Raw genomic sequence first — 13,256 nt, 5'->3', positions numbered from 1 at the left:
TACCATTTGCTCTGTGGTGGCCTTTGCCTCACTGTACAAGCCATGAAAGACCTAATTCTATTTGATCTCCTATTTTTTTCACAAAACCAGTTGCTCTACAAAACCCATACTAGGGACCTAAATTTACACCCCCCAATAAACAAGACTTTGTTGGAGATATAGGTTTCTAACTCAAATGTATTCCCAGCCTATGGAATCAGTTACCACTACAGGTCAAGCAAAGTTCTGCTTTGTCTGCCTTTAAGACTAATCTTAATGATTGCACGAGTAGACACAAATTTGCACCAAGGTATGGCCCTAATTAGTTTGGAAGTTAAGTGCTATTAAATGCTCATAAAAGGTGTCAAGAACTTTAAAGTGCTTTGACTTAAATGTGTATATGGCTAGGCATTTTATGTTTTCTGTGGTCAGTGGTGTAGCATTTTTTTCCTATGTTTCATGGATTTCTTATCTGTCCTCCACAAAAAAAGGACATGTGTCACATAATGATCACTTGTGGTCTAAATATCATCAGTAAAAATTATTAAAAGATCTTGTGAATTACTTAGGAAGCTGTAAATAAAGCACAGCGGCTATTTTAATGGGAAATCAAAGACACAACTAGAAACTGCAACAATACTAGTTTCTATATTAACAGGAAGTGCTGGAATTGTACAAATAAGCTTCTAAACGAAGGTCAAAAACTTCTCCCTACATTCCCTGATCTAAATATTGACTGAACTGTAAGCAGGTTTAGTACTTATTTTTTGTAAACTGTCAGATAAAAATAAATCACAGTAAATGCAGCTAATGTCTTATCAGATTCCTAGTTGAAGAGAATGACTTATTTTCTACACCCAAACTGTTAAAACTAGTGAAGTATACATATATATATATATATATATATATATATATATATATATATATATATAAAAATATATAGACATAGATATAGATATATGGGTCTACCTCAAATTGTTGACGTGCCAGATAATCGGATCCCATTTCATCAACACCACTTTATCGAATCTTCGCTTCTTCAAACGCCCAGAATGACAATTCATCCAGGGCAAACAACCACTCAACCATGAGGACAAAACAAGTATCCCTCCAAGTGGGGGGGCTTCGCCCCCACACTCCCCAATGTGGGGGGTCCACCCCCACACCCCCATAACTAAATAGACCAACTCCAAGATCACACTACAGTGAGGGAGGGGCAAGGTTCACCATGGTGGCCAAGTGGTTGTTTACTATGGGTGAATTGCCATTGTTCTGTGCATTCAAAGAAATTAAGATTTGATAAAGCGGTGTCAATGAAATGGGATTTGATTATCTGGCACATTGACAATTTGCGGTAGACCCATATACATGTGTGCGTATATATATATATATATATATATATATATATATGTATATATATGTATATATATATATATATATATATATATATATATATATATATACATGTATATATAAATCTGGAACCCTCCCCGATGACCTAAGTGATCACTCTCTAACTTACATTATTAAGTATAAGGGTGAGAACTCCCATCAGCCCACCTATAAAACAGACAGAAATACCAAGAACTTCAATCCTGTAAATTTCCAAAATGAACTTAGCTCAGTCAACTGGTCAATCCTAAAACATATACCACTGGAAAAGGCAGTGGCATATTTTAATACTAAATTCCTAAACATCCTTGACTCTCATGCCCCATCACGTAATATTAAATCTAAAACAAATACAGCACCATGGCTCACAAAGGAAACCAAACTAAAAATCAAACTTATAAATAAGGTCTGGGCCAACTAGCAAGCAACTAAAGCCCCTCTCGACTAACTAAAATACCATCAGCTTAGGAATTATACAAAAAAAGCCATTCAGCAAGACAATAAAAGCTACTACTAAAACCTGCAGCATAAACACCAAAACAATCCCCAAAAGTTCTGGGCAGGTATAAACCAGCTTCTTCATCCAGGACTATCTACCACTCCAACCCCAACAAACTACACCCAAAACCTCCCTGAGACCATTGCTAGTGCCTTTAATAATTTCTTCACTGAAACAATCCAGTCTCTCGCTAACCAACTCACTCCCATACACACTAACTCCACCACTAATGCACCCATTACGAACTCCACCACTAACACACTCACTACTCACCCCCCCTTTAACTTCCAACCTGTCTCTACCACTCTAATCCGATCACTAATCAAAAAATTGAAGCCCACCACCCTGTCTGCTGACCTTCTCCTAGCGGAGTTCTTAAAACACTGCTTCTGATGCCATAGCATTTCCCATATGAGGGGGGTGGTAATGTAAGTTAAGTTTTGCCTTACAAACACAAGGTACAGGGTTTGAGTCTCACAAGGGATAATTGGCTAGGTTTAAAATGGCTCACAAGGGCAGTTAGCCTAGTACTAATCTATGAACCTATGAACCTATGAACCTATATATATCCTGATCAACAGGTCCCTAACAGTTGGTTCTATCCCCCCCATCTGGAAAATATCACATGTTATCCCACTCCACAAAGGTGGAAGTTCTACAGAATTATCCAATTATAGACCCATCGCCATTCTTTCACCACTGACCCAAATAATGGAAAAGTGCGTCCACTAACAAATTATGCACCATCTCATTCAGAACCAAACAGCTAAACCAAATAAAAAAATTCAGGGCTGTGTTACAAGTTTCTGAGTTGCCTATGCCTTACTTGGATTGAAGGAAGTTTCTCTGTTCACCTGTGAGAGAGGGGAGCTTTGAGCAGCCTATCTGTCCCTGGAGGAGTGGTTCCAGCCCAGAAGTTAGTAGTTTATTGGCCATTTTGGGCTAATTTCTATCTCTTTCATTTCCCTGCTATACAAACCGTATTTGCACGGTTTTGTGCGCCAGGCAGTGCTGGTTAGCTAGGGTTAAATTATTCCCAGCTCCACTACGTCTCCTCTTCAGTTTTTCCCTTGAAACTAGTCTAACTCTCAACCTAAGCACTCAAAAAGCATCCTACAGCCCAGCACTTGCTCAGACCTAATAGCAAGCACTAATATACCCTGACACTTGATTGCTCAGCAGTGCAAGACTTTTTATTCACCCCTCACCAACCAAGTGACTAAGCAGCTCACCGTACTATTCAGGCATGACCAAAGTGCAATTTCAGGTGTACTCTCCAGTCCAGCTGGTGAATCTGGGTATCCTGAGGCAATGTTACAACTACCTCATGTACACAGACAGCCCTCTCCTCCTACCACAAAACACTAACATATGCAAGAGATGCAATTATACAGCGAAACTGGAGGCTAGGCTGTCTCCACCCAAGACTGGAACAGTTAAGAGGAGAAGGTTAACACTTGCACCACACCTCCAGCCACACATAGACCTACTAAACCAGCACTGGCAAAATATACACATAAATACACAAAATCATGCTCGGAGGCTTTAAATAAAAACCTGCAAAAGCATCAGAGACCTCCAAAGCAGACACCCAAACAACGTGCACCTCCTGTCACAAACCAGGCAACACATAAAACACAAAACCAGTGTGCCGCACAATCACAGCCCTTAAGGCGAAATAACATACCTAACACACTAGTAATAGGTGACTGTATAGTCAGGCACACTGACGTCCCACTCACTAGGCTAGACAAGCAGAAGGTTACTGTTAGCTGCCTCTCGAGAGCCAGAATCCGCCACATAACACAAGCACACAGGTCACTCCAGAACAAGTACAAATATGACTCTGTCATTGTGCATGTTGGTGCGAATGACCTGAGACATACCTCCCTAGACTACATGAAAAGAGACATGGAAGAGCTCTCTGATTATGTAGCCCAGGCTGGTATGACCCTGACCCTGAGTAGCATCCTGCCCTCACCAAGAATGATACCTCAGTATAAAGAAAAAATGATCAGGTTCATAGGTTCATACTAGGCTATCTGCCCTAGGGCATTTATAAGCCTAGCCAGAATGTGTTTGGCTTTCGCCACCCATTTTAAATTTATTTTGCTATGCCCTTTTTCGAGGTTAGTATACTGTGCCTCTGTCTAACAGTGACACAAAAGTGATACCCGGGGTAAACCTATGAGCTCCCATCCACTCATCAAGATTCCTCTTGAAGAGAGTCAATGAGGGACTCAGCTTAACCTGGACTGGGATTTTATTCCAGAGTGAAGGGAGCCTCTGGGTTATGAATCTGTCCCTCCAGCATGTCCTATTTATTTCAGTGCTGAGGTTCAAGTCTCTCGAGCGAGTAGCTCGATGGGATTTGGATTTTCTGAGGTGCAGCATGTCCATTAATTCCGGGTTGGACATGGCTTTATACGTCAGGCACAGATCGCCTCTGAACAGGCAGTATGCCACTGAGTAGAGCTGGAGTTTCTTTAACCGGGCAGCATATGGCATCTGTTTGAACCCTTTGATCCTCTTGGTGAGGTACTTTTGGGGTCTTTGCAGTTGCTGCAGGTGTCTGGTAAGGTACAGGCCAAAAGAGGCATTGTACTCAATTATGGGCCTGATGAGGGATGAGTAAAGAGGCACGATGACCTCCCCTGATCTAGATGTGAATCCCTTCATGATTTGGTGGGCTATATAAAATGTTTTTCTAACCACTTTGGCCACGTGGTTGTCAAATGAGAGATTGCTATCAATTTGGGTCCCCAGGTCCCTAATTACTTCTTCTGTACTTAATGGATTACCACCTATGTGGTAATTACCACCTATGTGGAGGGCACTTTGTTTTGCCAAAGGGGATGACTATACACTTTTTGGCATTTAGCTTGAGGCCATGGCTCTGGCACCAGTTGTCTGTTTCTATGAGGCCCTTTTGGAGGATGCTTGTGTCAGCTGAAGAGTCCATTATGGTGCCCAGTTTGCAGTCATCTGCGAACTTGGTCAGTCACAGTCCTTCCGTGTTGGCCTATACCTCCGAAAAATATATACCGAACAAGAGAGGTCCCAGGACTGAGCCTTGTGGGACACCACTTGTAACTGGTTTGGAGTCTGACATGGCTCCAGCAATTCTAACCATGTGGGTTCTGTCCTTGAGCCAGTTTGCAATCCATCTAGTGACATAGGGGTTTATATTTAAGCTGGTGAGCTTATCTATAATGCCTGAGTGGGGTATTGTATCGAAGGCTTTTGCGAGGTCCAGGTAGGCTGTGTGGACCACCTTCCCCTCGTCAATGGCCTTGGTGACTGTTTCAAAGAAATCAACCAGGTTTAAGAGGCAGGATCTGCCCTTAACAAAGCCTTACTGGGTAGGATCCAGTGTCTGTAGGTCCCCAATATCTTTATTTATGAGGTCCATGATGATCCTTTCCATAGCTTTGCAGACCAAACTAGTCAGGCTTATGGGGCGATAGTTTCCAGGATCCATTGAGGCACCACCTTTATGGAGAGGGACCACTGTTGCTGTACGCCACTCTTTGGGCACATATCCTGTAGTAAGGCTGAGATTGAACAGTAGTTTTATGTTTGGGTTTAGCTCTTCTTGGAGTTCATGTAGGATGCAGCCCGGGACACCGTCTGGTCCCATTGATGCTGTGTTTTTTGCTTTGGAGAGGGCGGCTCTTACCTGAGCATCTGAGATGTCAGGGGGGCAGCACTCTGCTGGGATAGATATTTGCCCTTTTGGTGGGGAGGGGAGGGAGTTTGCACTGAACCTGTCAGCTAGGATGTTGGCAATGTCTGTGGGTTCGGTGTATTTTTTGTCATTTTGGACTAATTCTGAGCATATCTGGGAATTATCACCCAGGTTCCTAACATAACTAAAGAAAGCCTTGTGATTATCCTTAGTGTCCTGTGCAATTTTTCTCTGCAAGCTGGCCTTAGACAATTTTATGAGTGCCCGTAGTTTTTTGCTAATACTGATCAGTGATGCCTTCCCTTTTTGGGATTTTGCTCTATCATTTAGTAGCTTCCTCCTTCTATTGTATAGTTTGTTTATGGTTGGGGTCCACCAGACAGGATGTCTGCCTTTGGAGGATTGGGTCTTGGTTTTATTTGGGATTGCATGATCCATGCATTCCTGAAGGTGTTCATAGAATGTGTTTATAAAGGATTCTGTGGTCCGGGCCGCATTTTCCACAGGCCCGGGGCTTTGAAGGATTCCACCTCAGTTTTGAGGAGTATGAAATTTGCTTTAGAGAAGTTTTTCACTGTGGTTTTCTGGGCAGAGGTGGGGTCGGGATGTGAATATCCAGTGAGATTAGTTTATGGTCTGATCTTACCAGTGAGGGATACACTTCTGGTCTGGAGCATAGAGTCCCCATGTTGGTGATGATCAGGTCCAGTATGTTTTCCCTCTTGTTGGAGTGGTAACAAGTTGTTCCATAGCATTTGAGTTTATAAATTCTAGGAACCTTTGGGCTAGGGCGTTGGAGCTAGAGTAATGCTCCCAGTCTATGTTTGGGTAGTTGAAGTCGCCCAATATAATGGTGTTTGGAGAGACCTTCATATTTTCCAGTGTTCTCAGGAAGGCCGAGTGGGGTTCCTGGATTTGGGAGGGTGGTCTGTAGCAGGCTATAACTGGAAGGCAGTTTTACCCACTGTTAGTTGCACATGGATAGTCTCTGATGCTCGTGCTTTGCCACCAATCTGGAGGTGTGGGTATCTTTGATGAATATCGATACTCCCCCTCCTTTTGTGGTTCGGTCCAAGTTTTGGGGCCAAAAAGCATGATATGAGGTATAACGTGGTAGTGCTGGGGTGCTCGGAGCCCTGAACCAGGTTTCTGTTACTGCACAGATATTGATGTTCTCCATGCTAAGGAGAGTTGAAAGCGTGCATCTTGAGGTTTAGACTTCTGGCTGAGTAGCATTACTCTTAGTTTCTTATCCTTGTGATACCTATGGAGGTGGGTTTGTCTTTTGAGCCTTGCAAAAGGCACTATAGCAAGAGCCTTTGCCAATATCCGAAAGCCAGGGTGACAGGTGCAAGCCGCCCTAGCGAAGCATCGTGGCTTGTCGAGCATATCATCCCAAGCTGACAGACATTGGATCCCCTTTGAATGACACCAGTACTTAAGCCAATTGTACTCAATAATTGTCTAAGCTTCTGGTGTCATTCAAAGGGGATCCAGTGTCTGTCAGCCTGTGACGACATGCTCGACAAGCCGTGTTACTTCACAAGAAACGGCTTGCACCTGTCACTCCTAGGCTTTTGAATACTGGCCAAGGCTCTTGCTGCCCTCATAGTGCCTTTTTTAGGCAAGGCTCAAAAGTCAAACCCACCTCCATAAACAGCACAATTAACAAAAAACTGAGGGTTATGCTACTCAACGCCAGGAGTTTAAATCTCAAAATGCACGCGCTCGAAGCACTCCTCAGTATCGAGAATGTCGACATCTGTGTAGTAACTGAAACCTGGTTCAAGGCTTGAGAGAGCACCCCACCACTACCAGGCTACAACTCGTACCACATGTTTCGGCCACAGAACACAGACTGAAACACAAAAGGAGGGGGTGTATCCATATTCATCAAGGATACCTACACCTCCAGGTTAGTAGCGCAGCATGATACCTCTGAGATCATCCATGTGCAACTATCATCGGGCAAATCTGCAATGCAAATTGTGGCCTGCTACAGATCACCCTCCATGACCCAGGGCCACCACTCCACCTTCCTGGAGACACTGGAAAACATGAAGGTCCTACCGAACACCCTGATAAAGGGCAATTTCAATGACCCTACCATTAACTGGGAAAACTACTCGAGTACAAACTCCCAGGCCCAGCGCTTCCTGGAATTCATCAACTCAAATGCCCTGGATCAGCTGGTAAACTCCCCTACCAGAGGTGAAAACGTATTGAACCTGGTCATCACAAACATGGGCAACAGGTGCTCCAAACCAGACGTCAACCCATCACTGGTTAGATCAGACCATAAACTAATTACTCTGGATGTCTACACCCCACCACCACCCCCAACTAAGGAAACCACAGTAAAAAACATTTCTAAAGCAAACTTCATCTTACTTAAGACAGAGGCGATGTTTCACAGCCCCCACGCTAAAGGATAACGCTGCCCAAGATGCAGAAACCTTTACAAATGCACTCTATGAGCACCTACAAGAATGCATGGATCATGCCATCCCTAGCAAAACCAAGACTTACTCCTCTAAGAGAAGGAAACCAGTCTGGTGGACCCCTGCCATAAACAGGCTATACAACAGAAGGAGGAAACTAAAAGACATCCCTGATCAGTATCAATAAGAAACTAAGGTCCCTCATAAAATCATCCAAGGCTAACTTCGAAAGAAAAATAGCCAAGGATTCAAAAGATAACCACAAAGCCTTCTTTAGCTATGTTAAGAATCTAAGTGGCAACTCACAGATATGCACTGAACTAGTGCAAAATAGTACAAAATATACTGGACCTACTGATATTGCCAACATCCTGGCAGATAGATTCAGTGCAAACTTCACCCCCCTCTCACCCCCAAAAGGGCCCACAACAATACCAGAAAAGTGTAGTGTCCCAGAAATCACAGATGCACAGGTGAAAATAGCCCTTTCAAAAGCCAAAAACACAGCCTCAATGGGGCCAGATGGTGTCCCAGGCTGTGTCTTGCACGAACTACAGAACGAACTAACCCCTCACCTAAGCACGCTGTTCAACCTCAGCCTCTCCACAGGCTACGTACCCATAGAATGGCGCACAGCAACGGTTATTCCACACCACAAAGGAGGGGCCACAACTGACCCTGGTAACTATTGCCCCATAAGCCTGTCTAACCTGGTCTGCAAGGCTATGGAGCGCATCATCAAGACATTGGGAACCTCCAAACACTTGACCCGACCCAGTTCAGCTTTGTTAAGGGCAGATCATGCCTACTAAACCTGGTTGACTTCTTCGAGACAGTCACCAAGGCCATAGACGAGGGAAAGGTTGTTCATACAGCCTACCTTCACCTCGCCAAGGCTTTTGAAACAATTCCCCACTCGGGTATTACAGAAAAACTCACCAGCCTGAACATAAACCCCTTCGTCACGAGATGGGTTGCCAACTGGCTTACAGACAGAACTCACACGGTAAGAATAGCGGGCTCCAGGTCCGACTGTAAACCAGTTACAAGTGGTGTCCCGCAAGGTCGGTTCTGGGACCGCTACTGTTCGGCATATACTTCTCAGAAGTACAGGCAAACACAGGAGGACTATGGCTAACCAAGTTCGCCGATGACTGCAAACTGGGAGCCATAATTGACTCTCTGACTAACATGGACATCCTCCAAAAGGGCCTTACTGAGACTGACACCTGGTGTCAAAGACATGGCCTCAAGCTAAATGCCAAAAAATGCATAGTCATCCCATTTGGGAAAAACAAAACATCCATGAATTACCACATAGGTGGCAGCCCCCTTAATAGAGAAGTGGTAATAAGAGATTTGGGGACCCAGGTAGATAGTAATTAATCTCTCCTTTGGCAATCATATTGCCAAGGTAGTTAGGAAATCCTTCTATGTGGCCCATCTAATTACTAAAGGGTTCACATCTAGAAATAAAGAGGTTATAGTGCCCCTCTACTCATCACTCATCAGACCCATCATAGAGTACAATGCCCCATTTGGGATGTACCTCACAAGACACTTCCAACAGCTGGAGAGACCACAAAAGTACCTCACCAAGAGGATTACTGGCCTCAAACATATGTCCTTTGCAGCCCGACTGAAAAAACTCCGGCTTTACTCAGTGGTATATCACTTACTCAGAGGTGATCTCTGCCTGACTTACAAAGCCATGTCCAACTCAGAATTAATGGACATACTCCACCTAAGAAATCCAAGTCACTGCAAGCCACGCGCGCTAGTGAGCTAAACCTTGCCACAACAATAAATAGAACATGCTGGAGGGATAGATTCCTGTCACAGAACAAAATTCCAAACTACATTAGGCAGAGCCCCTCACTAACACTCTTCAAGAGAAACCTTGACGAGTGGATGGGTAACAGAAAATACACCCCTGGGATCACTTCATTGGCTCTGCTTGACGGAGGATCAGTTAATTAATCAATGGGGTGGCGAAAGTCGACACACTCTGGCTAGGTTTATAAATGCCCAGGGGCAGATAGCCTAGTACCTACCTCTGAACTTATAAACCTATAAATACTGGCTGTCTCTCAGCACGGCTTTAGGCCACATCATAGCACCCCCTCTGTTCTCCTTTCTTTCACCAATGCCATATATCTGAACAGAAATCATAATTTGCTATCATCAGCCATCTTCTTAGACCTCTCAAAGGCCTTTGATATGGTCAACCAGCAATTACTCATCCACTCTCTTAAATCTATTTTCCTGGACAACCAGCGTCTATATTATATTATCGTACGATGAAAATAGCGAAAGCTATTTCATCTTACCAATAATATCTAAACAAAATATCGCAGTCACGGAACATCAAATTTTTTCCCAGGGAAAAAAATTTGCTGCTCTGTAAAAAAGAAAAAAAAAATGTAAACACAAATTTAAGTGGGTGGGGGGGATTTCTCCCCCCCCCCCCACCCCCCTATATACAAACTCCAATATCGCACCACAGTGGAGGAAATGGCAAAGTCCCGAAGATGGCCCACCAAATTCTTTCCCTGGGAAAAAAATTGATGTTCCGTGACCGCTATTATGCCATTTCGACAGTATCGGATTAATTAAATAGCATTCTCTATTTAGTCCATTCGATACTGTTATATAGACCTGACAACCATACTATACAGTGGTTCCAATCCTATCTGAGTGGTAGATAACAAGCAGTACTATGGCAGGGCAAACTATCCACCCTGTTACCTCTCACCCTTGGAGTTCCTCAGGGCTCTATTTTAGGTCCTCTACTCTTTCATAACTTTATCAGTAACCTACACACCGCCATCCCAAATGCAACCTGCATCCAATACGCAGACGACTCCACTATGATCTGCTCAGCCTCCTCCCCAACAGCCCTGCAAACCTTAACCCAGAATACATTTAACACAGTTGAAAATTGGCTCTCTAATCACCATCTTCTTTTGAATCCCAACAAAGACCAAGCTGTTACTCTTTATCCCCACATGTAGATCCACCCCACTTTCCTTTACTATAACATCAAACAATGGTACCTCTATTTCTCCAGATAGCTACACTAAGCTCTTAGGGGTAATAGTTGATAATAATCTCAAATTCGACCTGCACATCAAGACTATCAAAACCATCAATAAGAAGCTCGGCTCATTATATAGAAATAAACCTTTTCTAACCCCAATAGCTAGGATCTCAGTCGCCCGCTGTCATCTTCTCTCTACCCTTCTATATGCTTCCCCTATACTCTGTAACCTAAACAAATCAGAGCTTCCCAAACTCTCTCACTGTTATCACCATATTGCCAGATTCGCCACCAGATCCACATATAGGACACATCACTGTCAAAAGCTGAATCTCCTAGGGTGGCTAGAACTGCCAAGCTTACTTCAGTTCAATCAGCTAATAGTATCACATAATATTCTCAACCAACCCAAAAACAACCCTGCACTTAAAATTATCATAAAACCATATAGTAACTCCAGACCATTATGCTCATCCAACAAGCTGTTAGTCCAAACACTCAAAAGTTAATAACTCAGCTGGAGACTCCCTGTTTGCTAACTCTGTTGGCAAAGCTTGGAACTTACTTCCAGCGGACATTACCCTGGAACCCTCTCTAAGCCTCTTTAAAAAAGGTCTCGAACAGTATTATAAAAGGCACTGGCTCTGTCCATGTACCAACCCCAATTAATCTCCATAACAACTCCCTAACAACAGTATTGTATTAGCTTCTTTCCCACAAATGCTTGCAGTGACATTCCTGTTCTGCACATTACTTTGTAAATAATAATTGTTGCTGTAATCCACCTGTTTACTATTTTATATTCTACTACACACTGTTAAAATTGTGAATCTCTCTGGTGGGACACACCTTACTTACTTTGTAATATTTGCTTGGCATGTATGTATGTTTTTTATCTGCACAACTGGAGCTTTTCTCCCCTGTTAAAATTGTGCATTCCTCTTGAATGCCAAACTTTTCTGACTATGTAATACCCTTGGCATGTATGTATGCTTTTGTCTTTATGTTTGGAGTTTTTCTCTCCAGGTCTCCACTGAAAATGAGCATGTATCTAGTTGGACTATCCTGGTCAATAAAAATAAAAATTATATATATATATAAATATATATAAAACACAGTTATACACAGTTTTATATATATATATATATATATATATATATATATATATATATATATATATATATATAACACAGTTATACACAGTTATATATATATATATATATATATATATATATATATATATATATATATATATCTAGTTTCGGAGGGCAATCCCCCAGAGTTCCTAAAGCTGTCAGCTGTGTTACTCCTACTGTGAACCTAGTAATAATAATGATGAAAATGATGAATAATAATAGTAGTAATAATAATAATAATTACAATAACATATATATATAATATATAATAATATATAAACATATAATAATAATATAATAATTATAATAACAACTATCACTGCACTGCCGTTTTGTCCATTGCACATAATACCTACACTGTGGACACAACCTGTATTCAAGAACATCACTGTGATGACCGTGCCCTGGCCCAGCTATTAAGGAGCCTCAATCCTCACCACTAATACCAGGGAGGTTGTCTCATAGAAGAGAAAAGGATAACTAATACACACAGTAAAGTACAATTTCCCTTAAGTTCACACAGAGATCACAGTCAGTCTGGGGCTGGTTGCTCCCTTGCTCACCAGGTCCCCAATAAGATTCCCCACTGGCACAGCTATAGGGTCCAGGTCTCAGCCTAACTGGGCAAGCTAAAACCTCCAGTACCCTCTCTGTCCAACCAGTGCTTCATGTCCCTGCCAAGTAGCTGACACAACACACACACACTTTGAGATAAGTATTTATACAACTTCACAGACACTCCTGAGAAAGGCTGACACAGATTCTCCAACTGTGCCCCTTTACCCAGACTATACGGTAATTACTGCCACCTCCCAGTTAATAATATTGGCTACTAAAAGGCCCTTAAAAGGGTGTCCAATTATTACTGTACAATATTAATATCCAATGGTAGTATGACTAACAGTTAAGGCTTACTTTAGTGTGGCCTATTACAATAACCTCTATAAATATGCAATGTACTCTAGAGCTTATCTCTACACAAATCAGCCACAGGTGGAAGGTTTTAAAAAATATTTAATAATAAATAATTAAAACACAAGGCAAAACTACTACAACACAGAGATATATAAGAGTTCATAGA

Source organism: Protopterus annectens, chromosome 15.part0, assembly GCF_019279795.1.
Source record: "Protopterus annectens isolate FY-2018-M chromosome 15.part0, PAN1.0, whole genome shotgun sequence".
NCBI classification, from domain to species: Eukaryota; Metazoa; Chordata; order Ceratodontiformes; family Protopteridae; genus Protopterus; species Protopterus annectens.
This window is presented reverse-complemented; position numbering follows the sequence as displayed.